Genomic DNA, 14,353 nt, shown 5'->3' on the forward strand with positions numbered 1-14,353 from the left:
GCTCTAATTACATTGCATTTTCCAATGAAGAAGATACCAGGAGATTCTGAATGTTGAACAGTAAGTCCAAAATCTTTGGAGAGTAAAGAGGGATGTGAAGATGCACTCATCACTGCAGGCACATTGTCCACCATAAGATGTCACGAGATCATTTTCAATCAATTAATCTTCCTGTTGTTGTCCTTCATGGTCAAGAAAGGCAATTTGTGTGTTTATTGCAAAAACAGCATTGTTGCTCTTTTGAAAAGCCTTGCCCTTTAACAACAGAGCAGAGCTGGTTATGAAATAGCCAACTGTGACTAATTTTGGAGGAGTAACATCTCAAATAAATTGTCTTCTGGAGATGCTGATGGAGTCAGAGAACAGCAGAATGATGACGAGTTTATCTGTGCTAATTGTGCCTTTGAGGGTTTGTTCATACGCAGGGTACAGAGCAGATTGGTGCTGTACTTTAAACCTCTGATTGGCATGAAGATTCTGGTTTTGGAGAACTATGGAAGGCAGAATAATGTTCCCCAAGGATGTCTGTACCAAATCCCTGCAACTTATGAATATGTTACATTACATGGCAAAAAGAGCTTTGCAGAGGTAATTAAGGTGTGGTATTAAAATGGAGAGATTATCGGGGGGGACTCAATTTAATCACATAATTTTTAAAAGCAGAGAATGTTCTCCAGATGGAGGAAGATGTAGTGGAAAGAAGGGTCAGAGAATTCAGAGAGTGACAAGTATTTGATGCACTCTTTCTGATTTTGAGATCTAAGGGGTCACATGTGAGGACTGGAGAGAAGCCTCCAGAGCTAATGATGGCCACTGATTGACGGCCCGCAAGGAAACGGGGACCTCAGTCTTACATCCCCACAGAACTGAATTCAGCCAACAACATGAATTAGCTTGGATTAAATTTTCCCTCAGTACCCCCAGTAAAGAATGCAGCCCTGCCAACATCTTGATTTCAGCCTGCTAGTACTCATGTTAGATGGATACCCTACAGAAACTGTGATAATAAATTTGTGTTGTTTTAGGTCACTAAATTTGGGTATTTTGTTACAGTAGCAGTAGAAAACTAAAACGTGGGAAATGTTTTGAGGGAAATGATGCTTATATTGCATTATTACTTTGCTGTAGACTATTATGATAAACCATGGCTTTGTGAATTCAGTTCAATGACTCTAGGCTTTAGCCATGCAGTATTAACAAATGGGATATTAACAATATTAACAAATGGGATAAACACCAAGACTTGACAAATGTGTTAGTTTCCTATTTCTGTTTTAACAAATCACACAAACTTACTGGCTCAAAACAAAACAAAAGCATTAATTTATAGTTCTGTAGATCAGAAGTGTCATTGGGCTAAAATCAAGGTGTCAGCAGGGCTGCATTCTTTCTGGAGGTTGTAGGGGAGAATTTCATTGTCTTGTTCAGCTTCTAGAGAATGCCTGTATTCCTTGGCTTGTGGCCCTTTCTTCCACTTTCATTTTCAAAATCAGCAGCATAACGTGGACAAATTTCTTACTTCTACCTCCCTCTTATAAAATATTTTTTTGATTGCATTATTGGGTCCACCTGGATAATCCCAGACACTCTCCCCGCCTCGCCTTAACTTAATCACATTGCAAAGTGCCTTTTGCTATTTAAGGTAACATATTCATAAGTTTGGAAGTTTTAGAGCATAGATGTCTTTGGGGGGGCCTTTATTTTATTTTATTTTGCTTACCACAGTAAGTGTTTGCATGTTGGGTTAATACTGTTGAAATACTCACTATTACAATGCTCTTTCTTGGAACCAAATTGCTGTGCTGTGAGAATTTAAGTAACAACGTACAATGGCCTCTATAGAGTAGAAGAACCAAGACCTCTTGCCAACACATCCAACTGAGCTCCCTACCAGCAGCCAACAGTAGTGCCTACTATATAAGTGAGAGCACTGTAGACCTTCCAGCTAGCTCATTGCCCCAGTCATCAGCACAGAAGCCGAAATGTCTAGTCAACACACAGAACCATGAGAGATAATACATGTTTGTTGTTATTTTAAGCTCCTGAATTTTGGGAGTAGTGTGTTATACAACAAAGAATACTTAAAATAACACTGTAGCCTGTTTTGTAAGTGAGCTAACTATTAGAAATTAAAGAATTCTGCTTAGAGTAATATAGGTTCTTCTATCACATATTCAGGATGAAATTGATGACATAGGTCAAAATATGTAAAGTCCTTAGCACAGGGAATGGGCACATAGCAAGTTCGCTGAGATATTAGTTACTTTTTCCCAGACAATCTTTTTGCTGCAGAGATTACCACCTACCACTCCAATAAAAAGGAGAGGATTCCTTTCTGTTAGGTATATATTTAATTTCATACGTAACACAATATAGTATATTGTCTAATAATTTTACTTGGTGGTCTGTGATTTAAAGTTATGAAGCCTTAACTGAACAATACTTATTTGCTCCAAAAAATCATTTCTCTGAAAATATAACATCATAACTAAATTTTATAATATAAAGTAGAGCCTTGCATTTCATATTGTTTAATTGCTCTGTCACATAAGAATCTTAGAATTTTTCTTAGTTTGTTCAATTGCTGTAAATGACTTCTGAAAGTAATATAATTATAACTTGTAATGGTAAATGCATTCATAGAATTCATGGAGCAAGCTGAATATGTAACTGTTCATTTGGAACTGAGTTGATTACCATTTGAAAACAGTTAATGGAATAGCTGATTAGAATACATTGCAAAGAATCATGATTTAATTTTACATCACCTAGAAAAAATCTGATGCCATGCGTGTTAATGGCAGTTTTGAGGGACATAAGGATTGACATATTTTCCTGAGCTAAGCAATATACGCAATGCTGGCTCAGTGAAAAACTTATATTTCAAAGTACATGAAGTAAGTTATACAATATAACTTAATGTGATTAAATTCATGTGAGTATTAAAAATGTGAGTGAAGTTTATAAGTAAGGTTTAAGCTCATTTAAAGCAATGCACTGTGTGATTTGGGCAGAAATCTAGCTCAAAGGTGGCTTTCAAGTATTCACGGAAGACTATTTGAATAGATTATGTTCACTTCATTTTCAACCTGCTTTTCTCCTCCCCACCTTGGAATTTCTACATTGAAGTTACAGAGACTTTTTTTTTTAAACCCACAAAACTGTTATGTCATTCCATGCTTAAAGTGGTTTTCCCCTTACCTCCATATAAAGTCCAAATTCTTTAACTCAGCATAAAGGCTCTGTCTGATCTGCCACTGATGATCCTGCAGACTTAATCTCTTAAGAGTTTCCTCAACTTCTGTGGTTTCAGTCACGGAGTAGTACTTGTAATTCCCTGAAACTCTTTCCTCTCTAGGTAATGTGGCCTGGCTATTTCCTACACACCTATAAAGCCTCATTTAAGTGTCACTTCATCTAGGAAGCTTTTCTTGACCCCTTTTCCCAAGTAGCAACTCTCTGTGCACCTACGGCACCTGAGTTTCACTCATTTGATGACACTGATCAAGCTATATCACAATAGCATGTTTGTCTTAATTGAGCATGTGCACCCTTAATTGAGCATACGCACCCTGCAAGAAGTACTGAATGGAGTCATAATTGAATTTAATGCCAAGTACCATACCAATTATGTAGAGGAGCTCAATACAAATTTGTTAAATAAATAATGGATGCATTTGTTCAAAGTGAGCAGAATATAAAAGAACCTTTATCAGTGCAAAGCATTTAGTAGGCACTAGGTATATGTTCATTCATTCGTCCCTCATCATGGATCAATACCGCAGGATCCATTGTTAGTTGTATGCCATTTCCCACTGGTTTACCATGTGTTATTTACAAAGAAGTAAGCTGTTTAGTTGTATGGTAACATTCTATAGAGTGATTTTCTTGGACTAAAATAAGCTAGATTCCATGAAAATTGAAACTGTAGTTTCTGATCTCAAGGCTTTTGCATAGTCTTATGACTTAATGCTTTCCCTTTCAGGCTTGGCTGGCTTCTTATTCTTTTTTAAATTCTTTTGTTCTGTTCTTTTTTTATTCCTATAAATCTAAGGGGTACAAATGCAATTTTGTTCCATGGATATATTGCATAGTGGTAAAGTCTGGGCTTTTAGTGTAACATCAATAGCATAATTTAATGGTGAGATAGGGTCAATCACTCAAAAAGTATAAATTGTACCTATTAAGTAATTTCTCAGGTCTCACCTCCCTCCTACCCTTTTACTCTTCCAAATCTGCAGTGTCTATTTATTCCACACTTTCTGTCCATGTATACACACGACTTAGCTCTCACTTATAAGTAACTACATGTGGTATTTCATTTTCTGTTCCTGAGTTGTTTCACTTAAAATAATGGTCTATAGTTCCTTTCATCTTGCTGCAAAAGACATGATTTCATTTTTAAATGGCTGAATAGTATTTCATTATATATAATATATATATATCCATTATATATATTATATATATACACACACCCACATATATAAAATATATAATTTTAAAAATCCAGTCATTCATTGATGGACACTTAGATTGATTACATATCTTTGCTATTGTGAATAGCGCTGTGACAAACATATGAATGCAGGTATCTTTATGATAGCATTATTTTTTTCTTTTCCTTTGAGTAGATACCAGTAGTGGGATTGCTGGATCAAATGATAGTTCTGTTTTTGGTTATTTTGGTTATTTGAGAACACTATATACCGTTTTTCATGGGGGCTGTACTAATTTACATTCACACTAAAAGTGCATAAGCATCCTTTTTTTCTGTGCCCATTCACCAAGATCTGTTGTTTTTTGACTTTTAAATAATAGCCATTCTGGCTAGGGTAAGATGATATCTCATTGTAGTTTTAATTTGTATTTCTCTGATGATTCATAATATTGAGCATTTTAAAAATATGCTTCTTGGCCATTTGTATATCTTCTTTTGAAAAATGTCTATTCATGTCCTTTCCTCACTTTTTAATGGGGCTATTTGTTTTTTGTTGTTGTTGAGTTGTTGAATTCCTTGTAAATTCTGGATATCAGTCCCCTGTTGGATGTGTACTTTCCCATTCTGCAGGTAGCCTGTTCACTGTTGGTTATTTCTTTTGCTATGCAGAGCATTTTAGTTTAATAAAGTCCCATTTGTCTATTTTTGTTTTTGTTGCTTTTGCTTTTGAGATTTTAGAATCTAGAATTCTTTGCCTAGACCAGTGTCCACAAGAGTTTCTCCTAGGGTTTCATAGTATTTTTTATAGCTTTAAGTCTTACTTTTAAGTCTTCAACCCATTTTGAGTTGATTTTTGTATATGGTGGGAGACAGGGGTCCCATTTCATTCTTCTGCATATGGCAATCCAATTTTCCCAGCACCATTTATTGAAAAGGGTATCCTTTCCCCAGTGTATGTTTTTGTTGACTTTCTCAAATATCAGTGGACTTTAAATGTGTGACTTTGTTTCCGGGTTCTTTATTCTATGTGTCTATTTTATTCTAGTACCATTCTGTTTTGGTTACTATCCAGAGATGTCCAATCTTTTGTCTTCCCTGGACCACATTGGAAGAATAAGAATTGTCTTGGGCCACACATAAAATACACTAATGATAATTGATGAGCTAACAAAAAATCACACAAAAAAATCTCATAATGTTTTAAGAAAGTTTACAGATTTGTGTTGGGCTGCATTCAAAGCTATCCTGGGCTGCATGCAGCCTGTGGGCTATGGGTTGAACAAGCTTGTTATAGCCTTATAGTATAATTTGAGGTCAAGTAATGTGACATCTCCAGCTTTGTTCTTTTTATGTAGGATTGCTTTGGCTATTGGGGCTCTTTTTTGGTTCCATATGAATTTAAGAATTTTTTTTTTCTAATTCTGTGAAAAATGATATTGGTATTTTCATAAGGATTGCATTGAATCTATAGATTGCTTTGGGTATTATGGTCGTTTTAATGATATTGATCCTTCTGATCCATAAGCATGTGCCTCTGATGTTTTTCATTTGTTCGTGTCATCTACAATTTCTTTCATCAGTATTTTGTATGTTTCCTTGTAGAGCTCTTTCGCCTTCTTGGTTAAATATATCTTGATTTGGTTCTCAAGTTGATCATTACTGGTGTGTAGGAATGGTACTGATTTTTGTAGGTTAATTTTGTGTCGTGAAATGATACGAATTCACTTACCAAGGTCTCAGCTCCAATGGTTTCTCTTAAGGATTTTCTTGACCACTTAACCCAAAGTCCTCCCTTCTGCAGTCTTCAATTGGTGATTTCAAGTAATTATCACATGGAGTAGTTTTAGTGTCTATTTATCACTATATAAAATGATCTTGCTTATGTATTTCTTTTACTCATTGACTATAACTGTCTTCTTGAATGAAAGTCTATGAGAACAGGGCCTTGCCTGTTGCCCTAGTACTTTTAACACTCCCTGGTATGGGTTGGGTGAATACATGTGTAAAGTAACCTTATAAGACAGCTTCCTTAGTATTATCACATGGGCCAGTATTTCTCAGGATCATTTCAGTTCCTTAAACAAACAAAAATTCTCGTTAGACAAATATTCAGATGCCCATGTGTGGTGATACACTTGATAAAATTTGCACATCCTATGTTGACTTTTCATCAAGTCAATAGAATAGATGGCTAATTCTATCATCGTAACTATTAGTGGCTTTCATTGGGATTGAGAGAAACTGGCCAAGTGATTTTGTATAACCTATTAATTTGGAAAGTACTGTGACAAAACAATGGAATTTTAATTTTTTTAAGAAAAGAACATAAGAGTAATATAAACACAAAATAAATTTTGACAAAATTTGTTTCTCAGGGAAATGTTAGTTGACTTTTCTTTGATTTTTTTCTTGAGTGGGATTGTGTCCTAAACTCTGAAAGGAGGGCAGTATTTGGGGGAAAACATTTTGATTTTTTCTGTACCCTTCACTGAACTCCCTCTACATGAGGGAGAATGACATAATTTAATGGTGAGATAGGGTCAGGAAGTTATTCACTGGCTCATGATTTAACAATAGGTAAAGGTACCATGCACAGTCTCTCTCTGGCATTTCACAGGTGCTGTTATACAGTCCATGATGCTCCACACAGATGGTTGAGTAAGAGATCTTTGCAGATTCAGATTTTCCCAAGATAGGCCCCAAGGTCTAGTACTGGGGAGCTTTACTACTGCTTGAATAGAGCTAATACCAGAGAGTGCTAAATACATTTGATAGTTTATTTTGATCCCCATCTGGTTTCCTTTGTCAATTTTTCAACTCATTGGAATTCATAGGGAAAAGAATAAGACAGTGGGCTTTCTAGAACCTCCAACACCACAATTCCCACTTCCTTCTACAAATGAGAAAACTTCTTTGGTTTTTTAGGTGAAGAAAAATTTAGAGAATATGAGAAAATTCCATGTTATCATCATCAAAGAACAACATGAGAATAATGCGTTTTTTAAGTAAAGTAAAAATATAGGATTTAGAAATGACTTTTATTCAGAACCTGAAGTTGTAGCAGTTAAATGATTCCTGTGGCTCTGTGGTATTCCTGCCATGTGAATCTGGAGCCCAGCTCAGTAATACGCTTCATTTGGCTAGAATCAGCAAAGCATTAACAAGTAAACATTTCTGGTTGTCTATTATTAAGCAATATACTGTTTTCCTTTATTTTCACTAATTCTATACACTTCTGCAATGAAATGGTGAAGAGTGCTTGTGATAATTGCTGGGTTTCTATATTTGTCTTAGAAATTGATACTTCATAAACACCAAAGTGCTATTTTATAGGTGCTATGTTTGCACATGTGTAGAAACTTAATAATTGTCACTACAATAATTTGATATTCTTTAAAGGGATATGGAAAGTAGAATAGAATTTTTAAAAATTTTCATTTTAATTTGACCCCACTCTAAGCTCCTAGGACTCTAACAATCTCATCTGACTGAAATTCAGATTTAAACAATGGGCCAACATACTTTGATATCTAAGAATAAATATTAGAGCCTGTTCTAAGTTGACAATAAACTCTACTTGTGTATAAAGATGCTCAAGAAATGCCCTTTTATGCTTAAGTAATGACAGGGCATTTCCATTAAGAGATGATAAAGGAGCAGAAAGTGGCAAATACTGTCTTGTCTTAGGAAAAAAAGCTATGGATCTTTTAAATGTCAAGAATGGAATTTACCAAAATTGCCTAAAATTTTGGAAAGTAAAAAATTTTAATACAAACCACAGTCGTGATTATTTCAGCTTGTGGCATTTCTTAAATAACCTTTAACCGTTATCATCTTCTGACTATGATATGCAAGAGGACTGATAAATAATGATGCAGATTTTTGTTTTTTATTTTCCTAGGCTTACAGAATCAGAAGTCAAACCTACCCATTTTGTGATCTAATCAATTTTCTTTGGTTTAACACCAAGACTAAGGCATTCCCTTCTTAGGCTCTTCCAGCTTATCTGAACTTAGAGTTTTAGTCATTCATGTAAAGCCTTTCATGCTGGTTTTTTATTTGAAAATGGGTCCCAGCTGCTCTGGCTTTCTTAATCCCTCCCAGGAAGGCATATGCGACAGCGTCTCCCCCTGGGAGACTGCAGCTCCAAAGCTTTTTCTCCTAGGTGGGGAAAGTGCAAAGCCAGACACTATTATCATGCTTACTTCCCCAGCTGGCTAATTAGATCAATATATGGTTTATATTTTGATGAATAGACAGGCTTATAAGAATAGTGTGTGTGTGTATATATATGTGTGTATAATATATAAAAATATATAGAGAGAGATAATGGAAATTGTTATTTAATTAGCATTTTTAAAACTTCTATCAGGTTCTAGCATATAATAAGGATTCAACAAATATTCAATGAATACTTGAAAATGTGAAGAGATAAATGTATTACATAGCCAGTACAGGAAATTTTGTAAGTTTAAATACTTCCCCATATTTTGTCTTTAAAATAAGATTGAAAGCTAAGTATTTGACTTATATGTTTTAAATCCAATCAAAGAACTAAAGACTATGAACTCATTCTCTAGCTTCTTTTTATAATTATATAACTTTAGTTTTGAACCTGCTCTCTAAGAACTTTTAAATTATTATCTCTTATCTGTATTTGATATTATTAAATCATTCACTTTTACATTTAGAAATTTTTAAACCAAATAATTCATAGGATAATTTGTATACCTTTTATATATAATATATAAAATTTTGTTCCTGAGTAAAGTTATAGACTCTATTCTTATATCCTATATTATGCCAGTGATGTATAACAATATATACTTTATTTATACTCAGAGTAGATACTTACATTCTTTTTTCTTTTCACACGTCAAGGGTAATGTGCTGACATCATAACAAGGTTGGAGGGAGGCCCGTCTCACAAGAATGTGGAAACCCAATCATCATGCTTATGAACCACAAAAGGATCTAGATACTGATGTTCCTATACACTTATTTCTTATGTCGAATAGTGCAATTCAAATTCTATTCTTGAAGCTTAAAGATAACATTGGAGCTGGCCCAAACTAGTAAAATATATGATTGTGAATGGAGTTTATCAAAATGTAGACACAGTAAATATCCTAAAGCTTTAAATCTACTTCTGAAACAATGACAAGCAGGCATTTTGCCAGTGCTAATTTGCTTTACTCTATTGATTCAAGCTTTATTGGGCATTCTATTGTCTCTTCTAGGGAAGGCATAAGTGGAATACAGAACAGTGAAGGCTTATTCAAGATAATGTTATACTCATGAATCACGCCACCTAATACCTGCACTGCTTAGACATGCAGAACATAAAGCGTCTTCTCAAGATATCTCAGTAAAAGATATCTCTTCTTATATACAAAAGTGGAACTTGTTTTGTGCAATCACTTCTTGGTACAGTTACAATAGAAAATTCTCAGATGTACTCCACTACTTTAAATAGATTCCTGCATCATTGAAAAAAATTTTCCAAGTCAACATAGTCTTAAAAACTAGTCAATCTTTTCTTGAACATCTTGAACGAATAAAAGCTCACTCCCCTTATTACTACTTATTGCTGCCTCTCTGTCTCTAATTGCTCACCCTCTTTGAGCACATTACTGAGTGAGGATAAAAAAGCATGCATTGTTTTTTTGTGTAGTAAAGTCATCAGAATATTACATGTTCAAGGGAGAAGAAGAAATTTTTGAAGACAAATGGAATGGTGATCTCATTTTTCATCCTTATTATAAGCTAAGCATAACAGTCATGGTGTGACTATGGCTGTCTGAGCAACTGATTTACATTTCTCCTTTACTGCATTTCTTGCCCTGGTTGAATGACATAATGGGTATTTGTCTAACTCATTGTTCTTGGGAGAGTTGGCTTCTTATTTTCTGTGCAGTTAGAAACACCAAATCTTGTTTTTATACATTAATATCATCTACTAGGTGTCAATACAAAGCCTTTAAATATAGGGCTTTGCAGAAGAGGGATTTAGATTCATGGTTTCTAGAGTTTCGAAGAGGATAACCCTATGTATGCAGTTCAAAATTTTACATTTGTTTCTTGACACAGGTATTGATCATGATTTTCTATTTTGGTAAACTTTAGATATGAAGGTAAAATAAGCTGACATCTAGCTTCTTTGTGTGTTTGAAAAATGGCTTAAATGAGGGAGGTCTGTTGGTTACTGCAGCAGAGTGAATAGAACAGCAGGATAGCACAGAAGCTGAAAAAATGTTCTCATAGCATCTCAGTGGGGTTGAAAATAGGTACTACTCTTTTATCAAAAAAGAAAATAGGACATCATAAAGTTCATGATATCCACTTAGAGTTATCTATTATTATTCTTTAATATCTTAAAATGTAAAATTTGTAAATAGATCACTAAACAGGTGAAATATTTAAAGCTATTCCCTTTTCTTCTTTATTAAAGAGATCAAACCTAAAATAAAAAATAAAAAATAATAATAAAAGAAGAGATGAGCCACTGCTCTTCTTCTTGCTGGGTGAGTCATTTTACCTGAAGGACAGCCTTGCTTTGGTTCTTAACTGTTTTGTTAGGTCTTCCTCTTACTCATGGAAGATGCTCCCTTGTGGTAAGCAGGGTAAACTGTAAACTTAATTAAAAACCAAAAGTAAACTGTAGATTTATCTTTAATCAAACCATAGGGCAACTTTGACTAATCTATTTTTACCAGGCAGTACCTTTAGGCTAAAAGTAGGGACAGCCAGTATAATGGCTAAATACTGAAGAGAAGTGGACAACATGGGAAGAAAAATCTGAAAATTCACTAATCGGTGGTATAATTGTGAAAGACAGGCTTTTAGGATCACATGGTGTTAGAACCAGGTCACTTAGTTCAACCCACTGATTGTATAGAAGTAAACCCTGATCCCAGAGAGATGAAGTGGTACCCACTCAAATGTAAATGGGCTGGCCATTGGAGGCTGGGGATGTAGGGCACTGACCTCTTCTCAGGTCCAGCTTGTTGCTGGTAGGAAGCAAAATGGGACCAGTACTACCAGTCTTCAAAGGAAGGCATAAATCTAGATGTTAATGTAAAATTTTCCAATTTTAAAATATTGACAAGTACATAATTCAAAAAGTTTGAAACATTAAGTCATACAATATGTCTGTGGGTCTCAAGCTTGTAACTTTTGGGTGAAAACATGTGACATAGTCCATAAAATTCTTCTTTAATAACTATAACCATAAAATAAGAGTTTTACAAAATTATAACTACAGTAACCAACATAGCATGGGACGGCTACAAAAACAGATACATACATCAATGGAACAGAATAGAGACCCAAGGAATAATGCCACACATCTACAATTATCTGATCTTCAACAAAATCAGCAATAACAAGCAATGGGGAAATGACTCCCTATTCAATAAATGGTACTGGGATAAATGGTTAGCAATATGCAGAAGATTGAAACTGGACCCCTTTCCTACACCATACACAAAAATCAATTCAAGATGGATTAAAGACTTAAAAATGAAACCTAAAACTATAAAAACCCTGAAATGTAAGGTAGGGAATACCATTCTTGACATAGGCCCTGGCAAAGATTTCATGATGACACCCAATGCAATTGCAACACAAAAAGTCTACAAATGGGACTAATTAAACTAAAGAGCTTCTGCACAGCAAAATAAACTATCAACAGAGTAAACAGAAAACCTACAGAATGGGAGAAAATATTTGCAAACTATGCATCTGACAAAGTTCTAATATCTAGCACTTATAAGGAACTTAAACAACTTAACAAGCAAAAAGCAAACGACCCCAGTAAAAAGTGGGCAAAAGATGTGAGCAGTTTTTGAAAGTAGACACGTGTGGCCAAAAAGCATATGAAAAAATGTTCAGCATCACCAATCATTGGAGAAATGCAAATCAAAACCACCATGAGATACCATCTCACACCAGTCAGAATAGCTATTAATAACAAGTCCAAAATTAACAGATGCTGGTGAAGTTGCAGAGAAAAGGGAACACTTATACACTGCTGGTGGGAATGTAAGTTAGTTCAGCCATTGTGGAAAGCAGCTTGGCCATTTCTCAAATGACTTAAAACAATTACAATTTGACTCAGAGATCCCACTATTGGGTATATACCCAAGGAAATAGAAATCATCCTACCATAAAAACACATGCACACGTATGTTCATCACAGTCCTGTTCACAATAGCAAACATACAGAATCAACCTAAATGCCCATTAACGGTGGACTGGATAAAGAAAATGTGCTACGTATACACCATGGTATAATGCAGCCATAAAAAAAACAAGATTATGTTTTTCACAGTAATGTGGATGGAGCTGGAGGCTATGATTCTAAGTGAACTAATGCAGGAACAGAAAACCAAATACTGCGTGTTCTCACTTTTAAGTGGGACCTAAACAATGAGAACACATGGACACAAGGAAGAGGACAACAGACACCAAGGCCTACTTGAGGGTGAAGGGTGGGAGAAAGAAGAGGATTAAAAAACTACCTGTTGGGCATTATGCTTATTATGTGCTAATGAAGTAATCTGTACATCATACTCCCATGACACATAATTCACCTATATAACAAACCCTCACATATACCCCTGAACCTAAAATAAATGTTAAAAAAGTTATCATTCAATGAATAGTTGTTGAGTACTTTCTGGGTGACTTACAGTTTTATTTGATGCTGTGGTGGATATGGAAGAAATAATTTCACTTATGTCTTCCAAAAGATTATAATTTGGCTAGACAGAAGAACCCAAGTATTCACAAAACAACCAGAAGACAAAAATGCTTCACGACTTTGAGATGAGTAATCATGTTGCCTACACTTTAGAAAAAGGAGAGAATGATTCACTAAATGCTCAGTGATTTTATGGATGCCATATTTAGAGGCATAAACTGTGAAGGTCTAACTTGCTGTACTCTCTACAATATGTGTGTACACTCAGTACCCAGTCTGGATACCAAGGGTTGGTCCTTTCTAGTTTCTATGTTTCAGACCCATAAATCAAGAGGTCTAGACTCGTATTCAGCTCTCTCACAAAATGAGACTTCAGAGGTTTTGTCTCCTAAACCTGTCTTCTTCCTGTATTATTTAGAATGCTTTCTTACTCAAGTAATGAAAAGTTCAACCTGAGCTGGCTTCAACTATAAGGACACTTATTACATAACATCCTCATTGGGGATGGTATGGGGGAGAACAGAGGTTGTTTGATTCAGCAGATCAGTGATGTTGCCAAAGTCCTATTTTTTCCCACTATTTTGTTTTTTCATCCTCATTGGCTTTGCCCTCATACTGGCCTCCCTCGTTTTCATGAGGTGTCTGCTGAAGGGCGTGTGCCCTTCTGGACGTCACATCCAAACTGTGTTCAGAGGAAGAAAGGGGCTGTTTCCTTCTGTGTCTCTGTCTTATGAGTGAGGAAACCTCTCATGGAAGCTCTCTGAAATATTTTGTCGCAAGTCTTAGTGGTGAGGATGGAATCACAAATCTATTCCTAAGCTAAACATCAGTGAGTGGAACGAGATTATCATAAAAGGCTCAGGCCAGTAATTCTCAACAGGATGGACTAGTGCCTCAGGTAGGATGATTCCAATCTTTGTTTCGTGTGACTGTTTCATACATCTCAGGATGTGTATCATAGTGAGTGAAAAATACCAGTAATACCTCTCGATCACCAAAAACTGATAACTTTTAGTGAAAAAAAAAGATGATGGAAGGAAGACCAGTAGTGACCTCTCAGTCACTAAAAACTGTAATTCTCAACAGGGTTGTATTGATGTTTCAGGTAGGATGATTCCGATCTTTGTTTTTGTGAGACTGTCCCATCCATCTCTGAATGTGTATCATACTGAGTGAAAAATACCAGTAATACCTCTCAGCAACTGAAAACT

General features: G+C 35.3%; 1 long non-coding RNA gene and 1 other non-coding gene across 3 annotated transcripts in view; one reads left to right on the forward strand and one right to left on the reverse strand.

The window, feature by feature from the left end:
* The window catches only part of LOC107967775 (uncharacterized), a 46,802-nt gene extending 36,486 nt beyond the window's left edge, over positions 1-10,316 (forward strand). For both annotated transcript variants that reach the window (XR_001708489.3, XR_001708490.2), the window contains one exon: positions 9,320-10,316. This is a non-coding gene — a long non-coding RNA (uncharacterized LOC107967775). The remainder of the gene's footprint in view (positions 1-9,319) is intronic.
* LOC112205170 (small nucleolar RNA U13) lies at positions 9,313-9,412 on the reverse strand. Its single transcript, XR_002939018.1, has one exon. It is a non-coding gene; the product is annotated as a small nucleolar RNA U13 (small nucleolar RNA).
* Positions 10,317-14,353: the final 4,037 nt, after the last annotated feature.

This window comes from Pan troglodytes, chromosome 10 (assembly GCF_028858775.2).
Source record: "Pan troglodytes isolate AG18354 chromosome 10, NHGRI_mPanTro3-v2.0_pri, whole genome shotgun sequence".
NCBI classification, from domain to species: domain Eukaryota; kingdom Metazoa; phylum Chordata; class Mammalia; order Primates; family Hominidae; genus Pan; species Pan troglodytes.